Below are 8,837 nucleotides of genomic sequence, written 5' to 3' on the forward strand. Positions count from 1 at the left end.
TTTAGTGTATTGTTTCCTAATCTAATTCCCTCAACATTACTTGATACAATTCGACTACATTTCATTATCCTTGCTTTGTTCTTGTTGATTATCATCTTATTTTCTTCTTTCAAGACACTGTCCATTCCTTTCCGGTGCTCTTCCAAATCTCTTGTGGTCTCTAGCAGAATTACAATGTCATTGGAAAAACCTCAAAGTTTTTATTTCGTCTCTCTTTACTTTACTCCTAATTTTTCTTGGTTTCCCGCTACTGATTGCTCAATGGACAGATTGAATAACACCAAGGATAGGCTACAACCCTGTCTCACTCCCTTCTCAACCACTGTTCCCTTTTCACACCTCTCGACTCTTATAACTGCCATCTGGTTTCTGTGAAAGTTGTAAATAACCTTCCACTCCCCGTATTTTATCCCCGCTACCTTCAGAATTTCAATGAGAGTATACCAGTGAACATTGTCCAGAATTTTCTCTAAATCTACAAATGCTATACACATAGGTTTGCCTATTCTTAACCTAGCTTGTAGGAGAAGCCATAGGGTCAGTATTGCGTTGTGTGTCCTACATTTCTCCGGAATCCAAACCGATCTTTCCCGAGGAAAGGAATTCGTGTTAGTATTTTGCAACTACGACTTATTAAGCTGGCAGTTCGGTAATATTCACACCTGTCTGCACTCGGTTGCTTTGCAATTGGAATTATTATATTCTGTCTGAGAGTATTTCGCCCATCCCATATATATTGCACACCGGATGGAGTTTTACTAGTTCTGTATTGTTAAATCCCCAATGTTGGTAGCGGCCTGACACAAAACGTGAGTGGGTCGATGTCGACTGACTTCTATCGATCCAGAACGAGGGAGACTTCGTTCAGGATGATGCGAACAAATTTTAGTGGCTGTGCGTAGCAGTTTTATGTGCTCTTCGCAGTACTGAATAGGAGATTCCAGATTTAAAAAAAAAGAAAAGCTGTGCAGGTGGTAAGGTCGCTACAAAGCTCTTCTTTTATCTATCTTACATCGACTTCGTCACTCACGTGACTATCACGTATCTCTTGTTACGTAGTAGTGCTGTCTAAGAGTTGTTTTGTTCGCAGCAGCACGGATCGTGCAGGATGAGCAGACTCCACGAGACGCTGCTGCCCGCCATTGCGCTGTGTCGGACTGCTGGGCTGGTTCCCTACACGATGGAGAAGGGCCGAGTGCGGCTCAGCAAGGCAGCCGCCGCCTGGTCGGGGATCTGTCTGCTCGTGCAGCTCGTGGTGGCCGTGATGTTACCGTACGCCCTGGAAGAAGTCAGGAAATCTCCGCACAACTTCACGAGCACTGTACCCGCCTGGAAATTTCCATCATTTACAGTGATCATTGCAGCCGGCGAGCTGGGAAGTTCATGCGTCGTCGGCGCCTTGTTCTCGGACTTGGTAAAAAACAAAAAACATTACTCCGCAATCCTGCAACATCTTTCTTTCGCCGACAAGATGCTTTCACTGGATTCGTCTACGACATACCACAAACATGAGAGGTCCTTGAAAGTCAGAAGTACCGTCACTGTTTTCATTATTCTGGTCTTGTATTCGTGGTACATGGTGACTCTCGAAGGGCTCTGGAATGTAGTTAAGGGTGTGGCGGTAATCGTGCAGACGCTACCGGTATCACTGAACATATTCTGGTTGATGACACTCTTCTTGGCGGTTCGCGAACGATTATTGACTGTCAACCAGCGTCTAGAAGCGTTTCGGGGGAAATACGTCCATTCCACAATGTGGTATCTTTCGAGTGAAGACGTGTGGAACATTAACCCGAGAACGGAGCCCGTTATAAAGTTTAACACTCGAGTAGACACCATTTCAAGTGAACACTGTGGATCGAACACGATACGTGTTCTCAGAGTGGCGTACAATTCCATCTGTGTTGCTATGGGGTCCTCGATACAGACTCAGCAGTTCTTTGTTGCTGTGGAGTTAATGGGCCTGTTTGCCTGTGCAAATATCAACTTGTTTGGTTTTATGGGAGCTGATCCTAACTGGCATCCACGACTCGCTATGCTTATCGTTAACAGCTTACATCTGCTCAGCTTGGTGGTACCTGGACACCTCATTGCTGTAGAAGTTGACTATTCCCTGGAACAGGTAACGTTCTGTAATGACAACGGTACATAGCCATTATAACGTAGAACTATAGGGGAGGGCGCCGTTCATGGACCACTTTTCACACTTTCGCCTCTTGCCAGCTCTGTAACGAAAGTACAATATATTTTCTTATTCCATTTGTAAATAATGGCACATACTTTTTATTTGCTCCAGTTTTTCTTCAGTAATTACAAAAGCTGCACGCGAAAATTAAGATTTTTCAAAATATGAAAACGTACATCTAGGAACAAATATTCTATTGAGATTTAAAAGCACTGCAATCGAGAAAATCTTGTCAGTACTCTGTTTAGACATCTATCTGTTGTACTGTTATTCTGCTACGTACCAACAATCAGTAAATAAGATAAAATGAAGCAGAAGTTTTATCAAAACCTAGTTACAAGTTAACTTCATTTTGAAACTGAAATTACTGCAAACCAACACACATTTCCATTTTCAGGAGAGGTAAAACTGTTTATACATTAACTAAACTCGGTCAATTCGCAACTATCCATCGTTCCACGGCAAAAGACCTTCTTCAGTGTCTAGGTATAAGATGGTGCAAGATCGACAGATATGACTTAACCACCATACGTTACACAACTAGTTTCGAAAACATGTAGAAATTTACTTACCGTAACAATCTGTAACTGAAGAATTAACAATATGTTCGAAATAACTTAACTTTTTATGTTGCTCTTAAATGTGTAGAACTAGAAATGTTTAAAAATGCTCCACAAAACAGGACATGTCTAACAACAACAAAAGTTGAACAAATAGTGGAAACTTCTTATGGTGGTCTCTAGTGTGCGTTCTTTCATCTGATTCTAAACTCGGTAACTGGACTTAATTACGGACCAAAACACATCAAGCGTTCCTACGTACAAAGTCCTTCAGGTACAATAAAAATTAAATTAAACTCTTCCCGAACAGGCCTAAAGGCCCAAAGGTACCGATCGGCCGCCGTGTCATCCTCAGACCACAGGCGTAACTGGATTCGGATATGGAGGGGCATGTGGTCAGCACACCGCTCTCCCGGCCGCATGTCAGTTTCCGAGACCGCAGGAGCTACTTCTCAATCAAGTAGCTCCTCAGTTTGCCTCACAAGGGCTGAGTGTACCCTGCTCGCCAACAGCGCTCGGCAGACCGGATGGTCACCCAGCCAGTGCTAGCCCAGCCCGACAGCGCTTAACTTCGGTGAACTGACGGGAACCGGTGTTATCACTGCGGGAAGGCCGTTGGCCTTCAGGTACAATACTGTCCCCTAAATGGTTTTTTACACTAAGTATCTCTCCCTCTCCCTCTCTCTCTCTCTCTCTCTCTCTCTCTCTCTGACGTTTGAAGTGTTAAGTATCAAAACATCGACCTTTCGATAAATCGTCTTAGACAGTGATATCAGTGTCGACAATATATTACATTTAAAACAACTTCTTTTGTTATAGTGGATTTTCTTTTTATCAGAAAGAAAAGTTGTTGATACTGAAATAAGAAACTAATATTCTATAACTTTTTTCTGTGGGTCGTTGTTGTATTACATATAACTTTCCTAAAGAAATTCGTTAATTTTTATAAAAACATTTTAACGTTTTCATTCGTTTTAAATTGCATAAAATTTATAGAGCTCGTTGATTCCACTAAATCTATATTAATCCAGGCATCAGAGAGAAAATAGTTTTTCGAAACTGAAAGTTTTTATAAATTAGCATTATTAACATTTATAAAATACTGCCAGTGTCTTTAATTCAGTAGTAACTCAAATAAATTACATTCAAAAGTAGTGTCAGTTTAAATACTAACAAAAGCTATCAATTGAACGACGATCTCAATTTTATGAAATTTGAAGATGTGACAAAAGTAGTGTGACACTCACTTTTCATTTTTGGAACACAACCCATGACCAGCTTAGAGAAACAAGTGATGACACTTTCTGCAGAACCTGACCATCATTCTGCAGGACAATGCTCAAGCACGTACAGTGCAAGCTGTTACTGATTTGTTTGACTGATGTTGCTGATAAGTGCTATACCACCTACTGCACTCCCCTGACTTAAGTCCTCGTAAGTTCAAAAACTGAAGGAAACACTTCGCGGCATTAGCTTCAGAACTGCTACAAATTCATCGGGCAGTAGACCGCGCCGCTCGAACTGTCAACACAACTGGCACTGCTAAGAGTATCCTACGACTTCCACATAGCTGGTAACGGGTTATACAGAATGCTGGTGACTACTTTGAAGGTCAGTAAAACTTTGAAACACGTATCTATTTTGTACGAGCTGTAAATAAATAATTGCCACTATTAAAGTTCCAATCCTCGCATGTAAAAGAGTGACTGCTTACATTCAAAAACATGAAAGCAAATGGAGTCGTGATATGCACCAGTATGCGAATGTATCGAAAGCTTAATATCGATGTAAACTTTTGACAGTTTTTCATAAAAATATCAATATTACCGATTTAACGATATATTGGTGCCTCCTTTATCTTAGACGCGGTCTGCCACCCCTTGAAAATAAATTCTAGATGCCCCAATGCTGAAACACATTCTGAATTACGAATAAAGGAAATAAATTACTGGATGAATCTGCGATCATTACGGACTTTTCTGAACAGTGCTCTAAATAATTTTTATTTATTGCATTCTTTAATGCTATTGTTTCGTTTACTGCTAACATCATGTCAAAATTTTCAACTTCTGAAACACAGTTCATTGTCAATGAATGACAGAAACAAATGAGAAACCTAATGTCCCTCCTGACACTATGTAGCATGTAAACCAGAAACTACAGCAATAAACTTTTTGCCCTTCCAGACCTTTTATACACCAACTAAACCAAGCTCCGCCCGAACAAGCCTTGGAAGGCGCAACGGTATCGACCGGCCGCCGTGTCATCCTCAGCCCATAGGCGTCACTGGATGGGGATATGGAGGGGCATGTGGTCAGCACACCTCTCTGCCGGCTGTATGTCGGTTTACAAGACCGTTTTATACACCAGACATGGAAATATACGCAGGAAGCTACCATATGGCTCGAACCAATTCAGTATTGCAGCCGTTTACGTAGTTGTGGGGATAATATCAACCTTATCTATTTAAGAAACGATGATGATGTAGGTAACCTGCATCAGCAACCGTAGTAGTTGAGCGCCTCAGAGAGAACCTGCAGAACGTCGTGAAGAAGTTTCGTGATCATACTATTGTAATAGGGGGAGACTTCAATCTACCAGGTATAGAATGGGATAGTCACACAATCAGAACTGGAGCCAGGGACAGAGACTCTTGTGACATTATCCTGACTGCCTTGTCCGAGAATTACTTCGAGCAGATAGTTAGAGAACCAACTCGTGAAGCTAACGTTTTAGACCTCATAGCAACAAATAGACCGGAACTTTTCGACTCCGTGAATGTAGAAGAGGGTATCAGTGATCATAAGTCAGTGGTTGCATCAATGACTACAAGTGTAATAAGAAATGCCAAGAAAGGAAGGAAAATCTATTTGCTTAACAAGAGTGATAGGGCACAAATCGCAGAATATCTGAGTGACCACCATCAAACGTTCATTTCTGAGGAAGAGGATGTGGAACAAAAATGGAAAAAATTCAGAAACATCGTCCAGTACGCCTTAGATAAGTTCGTACCGACTAAGGTCCAAAGCGAGGGGAAAGATCCACCGTGGTATAACAATCATGTACGAAAGGTACTACGGAAACAAAGAAAGCTTCACCATAGGTTTAAGAGTAGTCGAATCATAGCTGATAAGGAAAAGCTGAACGAAGCGAAAAAGAGCGTAAAGAGAGCAATGAGAGAAGCATTCAACGAATTCGAACATAAAACATTGGCAAACAATCTAAACAAGAACCCTAAAAAGTTTTGGTCATATGTAAAATCGGTAAGCGGATCTAAATCCCCTATTCAGTCACTCGTTGACCACGATGGCACCGAAACAAAGGACGACCGAAGAAAGGCAGAAATACTGAATTCAGTGTTCCGAAACTGTTTCACTGCGGAAAATCGTAACACGGTCCCTGACTTCAGCCGTCGCACGGACGCCAAAATGGAAAATATTGAAATAAACGATATCGGAATTGAAAAACAACTGCTATCACTTAGTAGCGGAAAAGCATCCGGACCAGACGAGATACCCTTAAGATTCTACAGTGATTATGCTAAAGAACTTGCCCCCTTTCTATCAGCAATTTATCGTAGATCTCTGGAAGAACGTAAAGTACCTAGCGACTGGAAGAAAGCACAGGTCGTTCCCATTTTCAAGAAGGGTCATAAATCAGATGCGAATAATTATAGGCCTATTTCACTTACGTCAATCTGTTGTAGAATAATGGAACATGTTTTGTGTTCTCGTATTATGACGTTCTTAGATAATACAAATCTCCTTCATCATAACCAACATGGATTCCGCAAACAGAGATCATGTGAAACCCAGCTCGCCCTATTTGCCCAAGAAATTCACAGTGCCGTAGACACTGGCGAGCAGATTGATGCCGTATTCCTGGACTTCAGGAAGGCATTTGATACGGTTCCGCACTTACGTTTAGTGAAAAAAATACGTGCTTACGGAATATCGGACCAGGTTTGTGATTGGATTCAGGATTTCCTAGAAGAAAGAACACAACATGTCATTCTTAACGGTTCAAAATCTGCAGATGTAGAGGTAATTTCGGGAGTACCGCAAGGAAGCGTGATAGGACCTTTATTGTTTACAATATACATAAATGACTTAGTTGACAACATCGGTAGCTCCGTGAGGCTATTTGCAGATGACACGGTTGTCTACAAGAAAGTAGCAACATCAGAAGACTCGTACGTACTCCAGGAAGACCTGCAGAGGATTAATGAATGGTGCGACAGCTGGCAGCTTTCCCTAAACGTAGATAAATGTAATATAATGCGCATACATAGGGGCAGAAATCCATTCCAGTACGATTATGCCATAGGTGGTAAATCATTGGAAGCGGTAACGACCGTAAAATACTTAGGAGTTACTATCCGGAGCGATCTGAAGTGGAATGATCACATAAAACAAATAGTGGGAAAAGCAGGCGCCAGGTTGAGATTCATAGGAAGAATTCTAAGAAAATGTGACTCATCGACGAAAGAAGTAGCTTACAAAACGCTTGTTCGTCCGATTCTTGAGTATTGCTCATCAGTATGGGACCCTTACCAGGTTGGATTAATAGAAGAGATAGACATGATCCAGCGAAAAGCAGCGCGATTCGTCATGGGGACATTTAGTCAGCGCGAGAGCGTTACGGAGATGCTGAACAAGCTCCAGTGGCGGACACTTCAAGAAAGGCGTTACGCAATACGGAGAGGTTTATTATCGAAATTACGAGAGAGCACATTCCGGGAAGAGATGGGCAACATATTACTACCGCCCACATATATCTCGCGTAATGATCACAACGAAAAGATCCGAGAAATTAGAGCAAATACGGAGACTTACAAGCAGTCGTTCTTCCCACGCACAATTCGTGAATGGAACAGGGAAGGGGGGATCAGATAGTGGTACAATAAGTACCCTCCGCCACACACCGTAAGGTGGCTCGCGGAGTATAGATGTAGATGTAGATGTAGATGTAACTGATTTATCAGTACACGTCTTCAATGGACGTTTCGAGGGGTACATAACACTTGCAGGAAAAATAAGGAATAACAACACTTGACCCATATATACTGGCATTTTCTGCTTTTAAAAGGAAATGACAATGATTTATTAGTTTAAAAAGAGAGGAAAGGTTGTATTGCTTGTTTCGAAGAACATCAGGACAGCTGAGAAAGCCAGAAAAAAGCAGTACATATAACACGACAAAATGAGGTCCAGAGACAGTGGACCAGTTGTGTTGTATCTACAGTGTGTCGTGTAACTCAGCAAGATGGTCTCTGAATGCTTCTACGCTCTTGTAAATGTAGCTGAAATAAATGCTCAGACAAAATTAGCAATCAGTACAGAGACCAATGTAACGACGCCAGTTACTGAAGACTATTGCAAACATCTGAAACGACATCGCTAGGGTTGTGAGCTTCCATCTTCCTGGAGAACTTCGGCAAGCAATAAATACCACAGAACCAAAGGTTTGAGGACCGAAAAATGACGGCCGTTGTGTCATTTACCGTAATTCAAAAGACAGAAACATAAATTTTGAGGAAAAAAATATAAATAAATAAGTATAAAAACATTTTCCTTCCATCCTATTGACCCTATGTGTGAAACATGTGCTTCTGAAAAAAATAGTGAGTGACAACTGAACTGTGTCATTAAGTTTAAACTTTTCACATGTACGTAGTTTCCTATTAATAATGTTACAGCTAAACATGTATTTTCATATTCAACCACAAAACTGGTGGTTGTGTTAACTTTACACCATACATTTGTTTTTTAATTGAACAAAATAGACAATAACGCTGTTTTAAAACTATATTCGTGTTATTATAGGCCAAGGCTTAAAAATTAATAGTTTAAGTACAACTGAATAAAATTATAGATTAAATATACCCAGATTAAAATCTGGCTACTACTCATTAGTAACTTTTTCAGCGAAAAGATCTGCGACCATCGTGTTCAGTAGTACCAGTTGCCGTCGGTGGAACCTATGGAGTTTGTCCTTGGGTCCAGGTGTACAAGCAACTGACGGTGGAGCCTGCTGAATAGGTTTTAGTGTACCAGCTGGTCCTTATGTACAGGAGTCCCAGTTATCGTTAG

General features: G+C 41.2%; 1 pseudogene; it reads right to left on the minus strand.

The window, feature by feature from the left end:
* Positions 1 to 3,248: 3,248 nt before the first annotated feature.
* On the minus strand, positions 3,249 to 3,365 carry LOC126199870 (5S ribosomal RNA; annotated as a pseudogene).
* Positions 3,366 to 8,837: the final 5,472 nt, after the last annotated feature.

Source organism: Schistocerca nitens, chromosome 8 (genome assembly GCF_023898315.1).
Source record: "Schistocerca nitens isolate TAMUIC-IGC-003100 chromosome 8, iqSchNite1.1, whole genome shotgun sequence".
Classification (NCBI taxonomy): Eukaryota; Metazoa; Arthropoda; class Insecta; order Orthoptera; family Acrididae; genus Schistocerca; species Schistocerca nitens.